Consider the following 15,333-nt stretch of genomic DNA (forward strand, 5'->3'; position numbering starts at 1 on the left):
TTTCATTAGGGTTAACATTTTAAATTGTCATCTTTATTTGTAGGTCTTTTTAAAAAAATCTCTAAGTTAGAGAAAGCATGGCATGGTGTGCCTTCAAAGCCAGGAAAACCAGGTTTCAGATCTCAACTATGACATATACTAACTATCTAATCCTGGGGAAGTCACATAACCATTCAATAGATCTTGGGTGCTTTCTATGACTATAAGTTGTAGAAAAGATTCTGGTCTACATTGATAGAAGATTTTCCCCCCTATACCAATAAAAGCATAAGTCAAATCCCTATTCCTTTTCTGAGTTTTAACTGAGCCACAAATTTCCCAAAAGAACATGTGTTTACAAGTGTCCTCACTAAATGTCACTCTCTCAAGAAAAAATGCCTATCCAGTGGGCTTCAACCAGAAAGCATTCCTCATTGATTGAGATCAATTTGGAGTTTTTGTCATTCATCTCCTCATGAAATTCAAGTGAAGAAAGAGCAAATAAACTAGGAAATTCTGGTTGTCTATTGGTTCCAAGTGGTCAGGTTTTTCAGACATGGAAACAGTTGGTCCGGGTCACAGAGAATTACATGGGCAAAGGTAAAGAGCAGAAAGAAAATGACGTGGTAAGCTAACAGCATCCTGCTACTCCCACTCCCCTTTCTCTTGTTAGCTACAGCTCCTGCCCTTGATTCTTTGCTGCTTTGGAATTTGCAGAAATTAAATGGATTTGGCATGGGCTTCAGGACCTGCTGTCCCTGGAGGTTTGGTAAGAATCTGTTATCCTATTTCTTGTCCCATGGATTAGGCACATTTTCTATTGGCCTAGGTGTCAACCATCTGCAATATAACTGGAGCTGTGACATGCCCACCGAGAGTGTGATTGCAATCACAGCTCTGATAACAATTGCAATGCCAGAGTCAGCAGCATGAAGGACATTGGAGTATTCGGGTCTGCTTGAGAAGCCTGTTCATATTGCTCCTGCTTACTTTTCTGGTGCTGAATGACAGGCCAACTCAGGCAGGTCACAGTATGTACCATACAGAGAATTGTTCCCAAAGAGGCAATTGGTCCAGGACCTCTTCTATAGTTTAAAGTAAGAGATGAGTCTCTCTCCTACTATAAACTAGGTAGTTATTCAGGGATACAGCTGGTAAAGAAGACAATTACTTGAGGTTATAGGACCAGCCCATAAATCAAAGTCTAGATACCTGTTCTCTACACTCCTCTCAAGCCCCTCTACATACACACATGCACATGCATCCTTTCATATAAACCCCCCAGGTTTTTTCCCTCAAGATTCCATTTGATGCTCATTTTAACCTGATTTCCCCTAGCCAAAATTTGAAATGATAAAGTAGATTCAAAGCTCTAGGGTTGGACTTTTGGGCTAAGATGGCCCCAGAGTAGAAGCAAGGGTCTTCTCCTCACCACCGACCTATATAAAGCGCCTCAACAGGACAAAAATCAAAATCAGATGAGTGTAGAGGCTCTACCATAGGGCAAAGCCTTGAAGGTAGACAGGGTTTGAGCATTTCCACACTATAAAGGGGTAAAATTGCTCCTACCAAAGTGCAAGCTGATCACCCCTTCCCAACTCCACCTATGGTGCCAGAGTCAAAGTAAGCATAGGGCAATCTCTAGGTCCTCGGGGGCTGGCTGAGGGTACCACAGACATACTCCCTGAGTACAGTGAGACTTGGGACCCCAGGATGCTGAGGAATGCAGAACTTGGGCACAGAGATAGGGCAGAGAGGGGCTGCCCACCGCAGATAGACAAGAGACTGGGAAAATAGCCTCAGGGCAAAAACCACTCTGTAACTCACTACACAGAGAGCCTGCCCTCCTCTCTCAGACTTCTGGCTAGGAAGGGAAGAAAAAACTAACACAACAATGGCCACCACCCAAGAGCTACAATCTATAACCACCAAAAAAATATAAATAAAAAAGAAAAAGCCTCTGACCCTGAATAACTTCTACTGAGAAAAACAGCAGACAAGTTACTTAACCCCTTGTTTGACAACAGTTTCTTTATGTGTAAAATGAGGGAGCTGGACTAATTTACCTCTAAAATCATCCAGTTCTAAATTCTATGAGCTAATATGAATTAATCTTTCATTTATCTAAAACTAGTTCTATTTTTCCCTAGCATACTGGGTCCTGGGCTATTAAAAGCTCTTGAATGTTGTAGTATACTCTAATTTTGGTAAAAAATAAGGGAGGAAAATATGACTTCATGCCCCTAGGTATATAGTTTGCTAGAGGGAAGTGCTATGATTCAGCTATAGTTACATTGTTTAGGCTATAAAATAGAAAGTGGTAAAAGCCAGCTAGGTGGTATAGTGGTAGAGAGCTGGAAGTGGTAGAGACAGGAAGACCTCTTCCTGAGTTCAAATCTGACCTCAGATACTTACTATCTATATAATTCTGGGCAAGTCACTTTAACCCTGTTTGTCTCATGAGTTTCCTCATGAGATGAGTTGGAAAAGGAAATGATAAAACACAGTATCTTTGCAAAAAACAACAGCAAACAGAGTCATGAAGTGTTGGACAAGACCAAAAAAAAAAACAGAGAAAAATCATTCTACATGTATTTATTTTTTAAATCCTTATTCTCCATTTTAGAATCAATACTGGGTATTGGTTCCAAGGTAGAAGAGCAGAAAGAGTTAGACAATTAGGGTTAAGTATACACTAAGAAATTGTTTGAGGCCAGGTTTGAACCAGAACCTCCTGTCTCTAGGTCTGTCTCCATACATTTATTAAGTACATACTATATTCCAGGTCCTGTATCAGGCATTGAAGATAAGAAATAGTCCCTGTCCTTAAGGAGCTTATAGTCTTCTGAGAGGAAATTACAGGTACTCAGACAAATAAATGAAAAAATACATACAAAAGTAATTTAACTGTAAAGAAAAATAAAAACTTAAGATGTCAGGCAAGGGCTCAAGCTCAAGTCAATATTTGAAGTAAACTTTAAAGGAATCACATGATTCCAAGAGGCAGAGTTAAAGAGAGAATTAATAGACAGGAGGGACATCCTGTGAAAAATAGAATGGAACATCACATAGATAAAACTTCAAGAAGGCCATTTACCTTGAACACAGAATATACTGGGGAATTGATGTGAAATCAGTCTAGAAAGATAGGTTGACATATAAGTCTTTTTCCATGAATGCAATAGAATATACTCTTGGCCACAAAAATCAATGAAAGGGACTATTTCAGAGAAATCTAGGAAGTCTCATATGACCACAGAGTGAAGTGAACAAAATGAGAACACTTGGTGCTAATTTTTCCATTGTAAAAAAAACAAACAACTTTGGAAGAATTAAGAATTCTGATCCATGCAATAACTAAATACTATTCTAGAGATGATAGGTTGTTGTCTTGGGTACTACTCAAAGAAGACCAAAATGATGTCACTGGTGATGGCATTTGACTCATGAATAAATTGGATGTAAGTGAGGCAAAGCTATACAAAGTTGTCAGATTCAATCTCTATTCCAGAGTCATCAAAGTTCAGCAGCAAGACAAAAGTCAGGATGACTAGCGATAGCTCGGGATGCAGTGGATGACCTTGGCTTCTTCAAAGTCTAACCCAGCTCTAAGCATTGCCCAGCTCCCAGGACTGCTGCTGCCTTCATGGCCATTGAAATACATTGTTCTAATCCACCCCTTATCCTCAGAGAAGTCTTATGCCTTGGGTAGACACTCTCTGCTCATCAACAGGTTTGAAACCTGTAGGTTACCCTCATCCTGGATTAGCTGACTGCCAAGACATTTTACCAGGGTGTTATAGCTGTGCATGCTACAGCTTCATGGAACCAGTGGTGAAAGCTGGGTAGCAGGTGGAAACCAAACGTGACTAAAGGGCCCTGAAAAGGGCTCAAGAAGCTCCCATACCAGAAGTACTATCTTCCTTGAAAACCCAAAACTTCCCTAATTCCAGAGAATAGCAGCAATAAAGAATGGTAGCTACGTCCTGATAGAGAGGTAATGGACTAAATATGCAGAAATGAGGCATACTTTTTCAGACATTGCCAATGTGGGGATTTGTTCTGCTTAACTATGCATGTTTATTTAAAATAATTTTGCTTATGTTTCATTTTTCTATTGTGAGAATCTATACGAGAGAGGAAAAGGAATGCTTGCTAATTGAAAAAATAGGTTAATTTCATAAAATAAAAGTTAAAAGCAATTTATGAAGGGTTTTAAATGTCGGTCAGAAGTATTTGTATTTTATCTTAAGGGTAATAAATATGGAGCTATTGAAGCTTCTTGAGAAGAGTGGCAGGTTCATATCTATGCTTTAAGAAAATCATTTTGGCATCTATATAGAAGATGGATTGGAGACAGAAGAGGATGAACCCAAGAAGGCCATGTTAGTAGGCCATCACAATCACATGAGAAAGAGCCAGTGAGGGGACTAATCTAGGCTGGTGACCTTATAAGTAAAAAGAAGGGGTTCAATGCGATAGTTGTGAAGGCACAACTGACAAAATGGCAGATGAGTGGTTATAGGAGAAGGTGAAGGATAATGAAGAATTAAGAATGACTAAGGGTGAACCTGAGTGATTGAAAGGATAGTGCTATCTTCAACAGAAAAAAAGTTTAAAAAGAGGAGGGGATATTTAAAAGGGAAGATGAGCTCCATTTCAGTCATGCTGAATTTGAAATGTTCATGGGAACATTGAGGAAGAGGTCCAGTAAGTAGCTGATGATGTATACTAGAATTCAAGAGCCAGATGAAGTCTATATCTAAAATTTTTAGAATTATCTGAAGAGAAATGAAAATGTAATCCTTGGAGCTGTTGAGATAACCAAGACAGGTTACCCTCTTCTCTCTCCACAATCAAATCCTCTCTCCCCTTCAAAATCCATCTCGAGTCCTACATCTTTCATGAAGCTTCCTTGGACCAGGACAAAACACTATAGCCTCATACACTTCCCTACTTTTAGCACCAATTGTTAATAATACTTATCCTCCACCCCAAAATGCTGAAAGAACAAAGAAATGTTTCCAATATGTTTTGAAGGTTCTCTATGAAGGATGGATGGATAAAGATAGCCTGGACAAAAACTGCGTGGGATAGGGGCAGCTAGGTGGTTCAGTGGATAGAGAGTCAGGCTTGGAGACAGAAGGTCCTGGGTTCAAATGTAGCCTCAGATACTTCCTAAATATGTGACCCTAGACAAGTCACTTAACCCCAATTTCCTAGCCCTTACTTTGCTTCTGCCTTAGAACCAATACTTAGAATGGATTATAAGAGTGAAAGTAAGGACATTAAACAAAAAAAGAATTGCATAGGAGAAGAAAGTATGTAAGAAGATGTAAGATGGTTGTGATTTGTGCCAAGAAAACAAGTTTCTATACCAATGAAATCCCTGGTACACCATAGCACGAAGTCCTGTGTTGTTTGTAGAAAGCTTTGGAAGATACTGATTTTCTTCTGCTGGCAGAGAAGGAAAAAGTTCCCAAGTGTTTCTTCCTGTGGTGGGAGTGAAGCTATATGAGAGTGGGGGGGTAGAGAGGGGGAGAAAAAGAGAGAAAAGGGGGGAGAGGGAGGAGAGAGGGAGAGAGAGAGAGAGAGAGAGAGAGAGAGAGGGGGGGGGGGGAGGGAGAGGGAGAGGGAGAGGGAGAGAAAGAGAGAGAGAGTGGGAGAGAGAGAGAGGGAGAGGGAGAGGGAGAGGGAGAGAAAGAGAGAGAGAGTGGGAGAGAGAGAGAGGGAGAGGGAGAGGGAGAGAGAGAGGGAGAGGGAGAGGGAGAGACAGAGACAGAGAGAGAGACAGAGAGAGGGAGAGAGAGAGAGACAGAGAGAGAGAGAGAGAGAGAGAGAGAGAGAGAGAGAGAGAGAGAGAGAGAGACAGAGAGACAGAGAGACAGAGAGACAGAGAGAGACAGAGAGAGAGAGAGAGAGAGAGGGAGGGAGGGAGGGAGGGAGAGAGGGAGGGAGAGAGAGAGGGAGGGAGGGAGGGAGGAAAGGAGAGAGAGAATCAACAACTCTTTGTGATGTCAGTCTAAAGACTGGTGAGTTGAGTTGAGCATTAAGACCATTGCTACCTCCTCTGGTACTGTGCTAGAGCCCCAGGTACAGCAGCCTGTAGGATTCTTGTCCCAAGCAATAGTGCTACAAGCTGCCTTTGCTTTCGGTAGCCAAAACAAGGAATTTAGAGACTGATCAGTGGGTGTCTATGCTACTGGTGGTATCTGTCTTTCCACCTAGAAGAGTAGGCATCAGACTGTATGGTACTGTCTCCTCTTACTCACTCCCTTTCTATCCAAGATAGCAGATGGCTAAGTCCAGAGTTGTCTATTCTTTAAAGTTGTTTACTTGCTGTTTAAGTGAGCATCAAAGCTAGCTTGCTTTAAAGAAAAAATAAGATCAATCCTAACTACCTTTTGATCTATGTATTTCCTCATTTGCAAAAGGGAGAATCAGTGAATGGCAAGGATTGATGCAGAGATTTTTTAAAGGACCAAGGTATGAACCTAGGAGGCTGATACAAACAAGGGGGGGGGGTATTTTTAGTAATTAATAACTTTAGAAGACTGCGGATAGCAGAAAAAATTAAACCATGTGAATATGGAACATTAACACTAGGTAATGTCTGAGCTATGAATAAACAAATGTGCACAGGGAGGCTTGGTAAAAATCATGACTCTCCCCTCAGTCATGTCCCTCAGACAAGTCTGGTTTGGTTTCAAGGGACAGGCATAATGGAGTCACTGGCTTGGGAAAACTGCACACAGTGTTGCAAAAGGAAGAGGTAGAAAAGAGTGGCACCACTTATATTTCTAAGGTGATGGTTAGCTAAGAAGTAACTGGCTTTCCCGTGGCACTAACCCCAGATGGCACACTTGGCTACATGGTTATTTTTTTTAACCTTCACTTCATTCTACCTTCCCTGGTAGTGTGGAATTTTGTCCTCTATTTTTCTTCCCCATCATGGCTAATGTGCCTGAGAAAGCTCTCTATATTAAGTGCTCCTAAATCTTTTCTCACTGTCTTTCCAAAGCTTCTACATCTGGCTTCTGACCCCTTCCTTCAGCTTCCCTCATCAAATTCACCAGTGGCCTCTTAATGGCCAAATCAAATGACTTTTTCTCAGGTTTCATCCTTGGCTTCCCTGTCTCCTGACTTCCTTCAAATCTCAGCTAAAATCCCATCTTCCAAAAGAAGCCTTCACTTGTCCTCTTTTCTCTTAATGGCTTCCCTCTGCAATTGACTGGAATGCCCTTAGTTTTCCTGACTTCCTTCAATACAACTCAAATCTCAGCTACTCGAGGAGATCTTTCCCAGTCATTCCTTCCATTCCCACTAAACTGCTGATGCCTTCCTTACACAGAATACCTTACATCACTCTACATGACTTGTATACAGCTAAGGGTTTGTGGATGTTCAAAGGTTTTTTCATATATTCAGTATTTAGCACTGAGTGTGGCACATTGTATGCACTTTAAAAAAAAAACCCTTATCTCCCATCTTAGAATAAATACTAAGCATTGGTTCCAAGGCAGAAAAGTGATGAGGACCAGGAAAATGAGGTTCAGTGACTTGTCCAGGGACAAAGCTAGGAAGTGTCTGAAGCCACATTTGAACCCAGGACCTCCTGTCTCTAGACCTGGCTCTCTATCCAGAGCCTCCTAGCTGCCCTTTGGCAACTTGACTTGATTTCTCCTGTATTTGTATCTTGTTTGTATTCTCAGTTAGATAGGAGGGGTAGAGTTGAAAACAACAAATGTAGTAATATATGTATATACTCAGAAAAGATGAAGAAATTCTGCAAGTATAAGATGTTTTAAGTTGGATTCTTTGCCTTTGTTTTCATATTGTGGTATGTGTATATGTCCCCAGTATCTGCACATTTAGAAAACTTTAAAATTTTTCTCAGTTTCAGAGCACGTGAGTTTTATTTCCATGCGTTAAAGTACCTTGAATATATACCTTGAGGGCAATATAAAACTGTTTTCAGTATCTTTGGGTTGTTTTTTATATCTCCCCCAGTATCTAGTACTCTGTATCTTGGTCAGGTCACTTAACCTCCAAGAACCTCGGTATAGTTTTCATTTGTAAAATGAAGTGTTTGGGCTAAATAGACACCGAGGTCCTTTATAACTATAGGTCTATGATCCTATGAACTTTCCATATAGTAGATACTGTGTAAAATTTAGTTGATTGATTTCTTAAGTGACCCCATTGGCATCTCACTATTTCCCAAATGCGGAAGGTTTTGAGGGTTTTAGGAAATAATAGTCTTTGTGGTAATGAGGATCACTATTCTGGAATACTAATAATTATTTTAACTGTATAACCACTTTTCTCCTGCGTATGAATGAATTCTATTTTTTCAAAGATCTGTGGGATCCCAAAACTTCCTTTCTGCTCATCTACAACATCAGGGTTTCAGGATGCCAGCCATAGGAATGGGCAGGAGAAAATCAGAGCTAGGCACCAAAAGGATAAAGGGTAAAGGGGATTTTAAAATGAAAAGATCTTCAGAGACTATCTATTCTAACCTTCTTCTCTATCAGATAGGAAAACTGAGGTTTTGAGTAGCCTAGAAAACTTACTCATCATCAATGAGCTATGAATCATTATAGCTAGGATTGAATGCCATGTAAAAGATGATGGATGCAGAATTGTAAGAATCATCAAAAGTCATCTAGTCCAACCTTTCATTTTCAGATGAAGAAACTGAGGAATGGAGAAAGAAGTGACTTGCCCAAGGTGTGTCTGGGGGAATGTTTGAGGATATTATTTGATTGTGTATATGTCTGTCTTTGATTCTATCCAAAAGGTTTTTTTTTTTTTATTGATTTCAGGAAGAGCCATTGGTGTTTCTCATCCATGGCTTTTTACTACTTAAAACATGGATGATCAAAAATTGATGATATTGGAGGCAACTAGATGGCTCAGTAGATAAGAGAGCTAGGTCTAGAGAGGAAAGATCCTAGGTTTAAATCTGGCCTCGAGACTTCCTAGCTGTGTGACCCTGGGCAAGTCACTCAGTCCCAAATGCCTAACTCTTACTGTTCTTCTGCCTTAGAACCAATACTTACTCATAATTTTAAGACAGAAGGTAAGGTTTTTTTTTAAGAATTGATTGTATTTATTCTAACAGTAAACTTGATCTGCAGTACACCCTGCCTAACACAAGACCTTACATTGTAAACACATCATAAGTGTTCACTGAATTGAGCTGAAACCTTCTTTAAAACTGGCTCTACTTTTCAGGTTTCTTTCCTATCATTTATCTGAAAACAAAAATAAGTCTGAAATAGAGAGCTTGGGGGTAGGTCCAATATCACAAAAGGTTATCTGAATATAAAAGTGGTGACAACATTTCTTACGATCCATATTCAACTATTTCAAAGGTTTGGAAATAGTTAAGAAATCTTGTTCTGCAGTCTGAAGAACTCAAGAACAAACACACCAAATGGCAATCCCACCAATGTAAATTCACAGTGTGCCAGCTAGGGATAAGTTGGTCCACTCCTGATTATGTTTGGTCAGAGATTTACTAAGGACACTTGAAAATGGCAGGACGGCCAAGGACAGCCAATTGGTATATATTCAAGGTACTTTAACGCATGGAAATAAAACTCACGTGCTCTGAAACTGAGAAAAATTTTAAAGTTTTCCAAATGTGCAGATACTGGGGACATATACACATACCACAATATGAAAACAAAGGCAAAGAATCCAACTTAAATCATCTTATACTTGCAGAATTTCTGCATCTTTTCTATGAGTATATACATATATTACTACATTTGTTGTTTTCAACTCTACCCCTCCTATCGCTGTCTAAGACAGAGGCTTCACGGGAATACTGACAAAGCAGGAAAGGATCAGAGTGGTCATCTCTTCCTATCCCTTCTTTTGACAAGAGAAAAAAAATATGACAGCTGAGGAGAAGGTCACACACATTATTAAGAGCCAGGTATGGAATTCAAACACAGGACTTCTGAAATGCTCAATGTAGCATCTTGTAAATAATTCCTCCAACCTGAATTTTTGCTTCATAAAGTTCCACTGAAACTAAGGATATACCTCCAGGATAAATGAAGGAAATTGATGTTGCATTTTTAAATACACTGAATAAAATTAACTAGTCACAGTAGCAATCAAAAATCCTGCCTTGGTCCCAAATAACTGCTCTGCATGCCAGTTGACATAGAATCCCTCCCAATGTCATCAAACTACAGAGCCAAGTGGGATGTCTGGGTTTGAAAAAAGAGCAAGCCTATGTAAAGATAACCCTTTAACCACAACCATCCTTTCCACCTCCATATTATCCCCTACTCCTAAGAACAAAAGGAAGTGCACAGAAACCTGAAGTGGCTTGCTAGCTAAAGAAAAAGGAGATTAAAGAATGAAACCAACATTGTGTTCTGATAACCAGGGCTCAATTTTCCAAGGTGACTGCAGCCACCATTTTTAACAGCCAGCGGAGTTAAAAATAAAACCACTTACCCAACAGACAACTGGGGCACAATCTCATGGTGCTGAGTCAGCCTCTTCTGACAGAAGCTTTCTCAGTGGTTCAGGACAACCATGCACAGGGACCCTCTAGACCAGGACCAGAAGCTAATTAAGTAGCATCTAAAGGAAAGAAGGGAGGGAAAATGTTCGTGAAAGCCAAAGCTATGAACCCTAGCAATAATACTATGCTTATTCTAGAGCTTTCTGATGCCCTGTTATAATAAAAAAAGACCATGTGTGAAGGGCTAATAATTAAGAGAATTATAAATTTAAGTGGGTCATAAGATTTTCTTCACTTGATTTTCTAAAATCTATAAGCATAAAACACTTAAATAATAAAAAGAAACAGCACCTACCATGACAAAGAGAAACTATTCATTTTCCTAAAAATTCTCTGACTTAGGAAATTTAGCTCTACTGTCCTTTAGATTATTTTTAGAATGGATTTCTTCTGAGAGAAGGAACATTCTACTTTAACTTTCTATCAGGCTTCATTAATTAAGCGATTAGGGGTATACTCTTACATAGTTCATCATTAGGTGGTAGCCTAATTTTAGATGGTTATAATATGCTGGTGAAAGAAATCAGTAAATCTGTAGGACTGTAAAAAGATGTCCACTGGCTTATAATGAATATTCCTCATTAGAGTAAAGGTTCTTTAAAAAGGATACCTAAGTTCTGTCTTATCACTTTCTAGATCTCAGGTTATCATGGTGGGGAAAAAGAAATTTTTTTCATCCTCTATGTTTTTAGGGAACAAAATGAATCACAGAATAAAAGGATTTTAGAATGTCCCAAGACCAAAGAGATTAAGTCAGTCAATTAATAAGCGTTAATTAAACATTTATTTTGTGCTGGGCACTGGGCTATTTTCTAGTGATATAATTATAAAAGTGACAGTCTCTATCTTCAAAGCTATTTTTGAGAGATACAAATATGAAAATAAAAATAAGACAATCTGTGCCTTCCTCAATGCCCTAGTTTGGAAAAGCAATCAACAAATATTTATTAAGCACATACTATATTTTAATCCTTGTGTTTGCTACAAAGGTAGCAATGTCTCTGCCCTCAACAAGCTTAAATTCTACCAGAGTGATGAATCACAGATAAGAAGTAGTAGCTAAAGACAGGAATGAAGAATGAAGATGCTGGGAAGCCAAGAAACTTAACTCTAACTATAACAACATTAAAGTAGCTGGAATAGAAGATATACCAGACTTCTAGATCATTTAAGTCTAAACATACATGCATTATAAGGGCTGGGGTCAAATCAGTCAAATTGACATACATACATGAGGTCTACAGGTTTAAGCCACTAGATGGGTTTTTTCACCTGAATGTGAACCTGAGAGTAGGGGTTAGTGAAGGTAGATGATCTAAAGGACAGTTTGTGGATGTGTTTTATTCTCTTTTTTTGGTGTTACCATTTATTTTTGTTATATATATATATATATATGTGTGTGTGTGTGTGTGTGTGCATGTGTATATATATATACATATATATATATAAAACACATACTATAAAGGACAGTTTTGAAGGGAAAGAGAAAATAGAAAGCTAGTACTAGATGTCTAAGATTCCAAAGATTTGGAGAGTAGAGACACAGAAAAGAAATTGCACTTAATTCACAATCTTAATACATGTAGACTGGCCATTCTCCTACCTACAACTAGCTGTCGTCTGGCCTCGTAGTTTATTTTCAATCTCTGACCCTATCTTGCTGTGTTCACTCAGTTGTTCCAGAAGGCTGATGCTTTAAGCACAGGATTGAGGTCAGGGATGACAGAGGGAGAGGGGGAGTAAAAATACTGAAATAAAGAATGGTACCAAAAGAAACTATCATAAATTCAAGCATACCAACATGACCTAAACTGTCCATATTTTTTTTTCCTTTTTAAAAAAATTCTAGCCCAGGCTTAAGGATATACAACTAAGTTAAGCAATTTCATGAATTGTACAAAGCACAGCATTTTGAAACTGGAAGAAACATCAGAAAACTTTCTAGTATCAATTCTTATCTCAAAAAAAATTATCTATTATTAGTTCAGTCTTTGCATATAGACCTCTAAAACCCATCACCATTTCCAGCTTTGAACAGCTCAAATCTGTCTCTTCGTCTTCTATCCATGGCCTTCTAGACTTAATAGTACAAGTCCTTGCCACACAAGATCCTTCATTTCCCATCTCTGAGCCTTTGCACTAACTACTCTCACAACCTAGAATGCACTCCAACATCAACTCTGGCTTCTAGAATTTTTATTTCCTTCAAAACCTGGCTCAAGCTCCACCTAATACAGCAAGTCTGTCCTGATCCTGACATCCCTTAGCTATGATATCCTTTTCACACAAAAAGTGTTCCATGTGTTTATTTTATATGAAAGCCAATATGGTATAATGAACACAGAATTATCCTTGAAGCCAGGAAGATCTGAGTTCAAGTCCTACTTCTGACATATACTGGCTTTGTGACCCTAGGCATATTGTGTAATCTATCAATGCTATAAGCAACTCATTATAATTATAAATTGTAGAGAGAGTTTCCTCACCTGTATATAATCTATTAGAAATGAAATCACGAGTCCAATTCCTAATCCTTATTTTGTTTACCTAACAGGAACCTAAATACATACTCCATTACATTACATTGAAATTATCTGATAAATATCAGGAGAGAGGGTCTCACTCAAGGCTATGGGTCTTGCAGATGTGCCATATTGGGGTGGGGATGGGGACAGAATAGGGCTGCCCTGCTGGCAGCACCCCTCAAGATGACTAAAAAAAAAACATAGTTCCCCCTACCTAGGAACCAAGTAAGACAGGGGAGAAAGAAGAGGGAGGGCCTAAGGATTTCCTCAGGTCCAGCTATGCATATGGTGGCATGTAAGAATGTCCTTTGTCTGGTATCCATTGGGGGCTCTTCTAACAAAATTCAACCTCCTTGAGGACAGAGGGTTTCCCCAGCACCCAATACAGTGCCTGACTCCTATCAGACCCTCAGCAATCACTTCCTGATTAATTGATGGATTTGTCCTCTCAGCCAAGCAACTACAGTCAATCAATAACCTTGAATTTTGCGTTCCTACTATGTCACCTCAACTTAACAAACAGTACAGCCTGCTTGGTGCTAGGCACTGTGGACTACATACATGAATAAGAAGTATTCTGCCCTCTGGGAACTCACGGTCTAGTACTGAATTTTATAATCTGAGATAATAGTTGGAACGCCCCTCAGAAAGAAGCCATTCTGCATCATTCTCCACTTGGCCCCCTTTCAGCTCTATAAGTCATGGTAACAAGGAAATGCTGGCTAATAGATCTTAGTGAGTACTTATGCATAGCACTTGTAGGTTTGCAAAGTGCTTTACATGTATTGTCTCATTTGATAAGTGAATATGAAAATAACAATGGTGGTGTTGATAGTGCCAAGATGGCCGTGATGATGACCGAGTAATGAAGTGGTCCCTCAAAAACCCGAAAAGTGGCTTACCATCTGCTAAAAACCTTGGGCACTTCAGGTAGATATTGTGTTCTTTATTTATAAGAAGGGAGAGTCAAAGATTATGTGGTCCCTGTCATAAAAGTTCTTTTCTTCACCTAAAATTTACTTGATTCCAAGAGAATATTTGTTTATACCATTAGCCAAAGCCACCATTTTTGTTTTTCTGTTAAATAGCTCCAAACATCATGCAGTTTTTTTCATGTCATTGCTGTCATCAGTTTCTTTGCCAAATGTGGTGGTGCACACCTATAAGCTCTGATATTGGTGAAGCTGAGTCTGGTATATTACTCATGGCTGGGAGCTTTGAGGTGTAGTAGAATGAAAGCTGATTGGGTGTCCACTACACTAAGTGTGGCACTAATATGGTGAGCAACCAGAAGCAGAGGGCCAGCCAGGTGGGAAAGAGAACAGATTAGACCTCTCTTATTGGTAACTGCTATACTTCCTACCCGAGTGAGATAGGGAGATGTAATCTAAAAAACAAAAACAAACAACTCAGTTTCTGGAAAATATAAAATCAAATCCTAATTGCCATGAGAAGAAAGCACAAAGGTTACAATGCTTGTGGAGTTTATTACTTACAGCGAATCACTTCCCAGAGCAGGCACAAATTATAAGAAGCTCAGTTATCTCCCAAGATTTCACTCTTTTTTTGTGGAAGAGATGGAGGGATGCAAGCTAGACAATAGTACAAATAGATGGAATGAGAACTGATTGAATGATTAGACAGACTCAAAGATAATCATGAGTGGTTTGATGTCAGCTTGGAATAAAGTCTAGCAGAGTACCCCTGGGATCTTGGCCTTGTGCTTTGGGGAACATTTTAATTCGTGATTTAATGAAGGCATAAAAGGAATATTCATTACATTCACAAATAAACACAAAGCTGAGTAAAGATAGTTATCATACTAGGTGACAGAGTCCAGATCCAAAAAGTTTTACAGTTTTAACCAGTGTGCTGAGACTAGCAAAATGAAATTTAATGAGGATAAATATAAAGCCCTACACCTGAGTTCAAATATCAATTTAGCAAGTAAGTACAAAAGGGAGGAGTTATGACTAAACAATAGTTTTGTGAAAATATCTGAAGGTTTTAGAATATTAGAAAGATCATTATTTGGAGCACACGAATCAGAGTTCAATCCTTTTTCTACTACTTGTGACCTGTGTGAGCATAGGCAACATGACTCTCTGAGCCTCAGTTTCCACATAACAATAATAATGATTGTTAACAATAATATCTAGCACTTATATAAAGCTAAACTTACAAAAAAACACTTTAAAATATTATCCATAAAATATGCATCTGTAAAATGATGTTGTTGGAATATATTATCCCTAAGGACTCTTGCAGATTGCAATC

At 39.0% G+C, this 15,333-nt stretch overlaps 1 long non-coding RNA gene across 4 annotated transcripts in view; it reads right to left on the reverse strand.

Moving 5' to 3' along the window:
- LOC130455444 (uncharacterized) overlaps positions 1-15,333 on the reverse strand; it is a 244,843-nt gene that overhangs the window by 139,122 nt on the left and 90,388 nt on the right. For all 4 annotated transcript variants that reach the window (XR_008913414.1, XR_008913416.1, XR_008913417.1 and 1 more), the window contains exon 4: positions 10,462-10,590. This is a non-coding gene — a long non-coding RNA (uncharacterized LOC130455444). The remainder of the gene's footprint in view (positions 1-10,461; positions 10,591-15,333) is intronic.

This window comes from Monodelphis domestica, chromosome 7, assembly GCF_027887165.1.
Source record: "Monodelphis domestica isolate mMonDom1 chromosome 7, mMonDom1.pri, whole genome shotgun sequence".
Lineage (NCBI taxonomy): Eukaryota > Metazoa > Chordata > Mammalia > Didelphimorphia > Didelphidae > Monodelphis > Monodelphis domestica.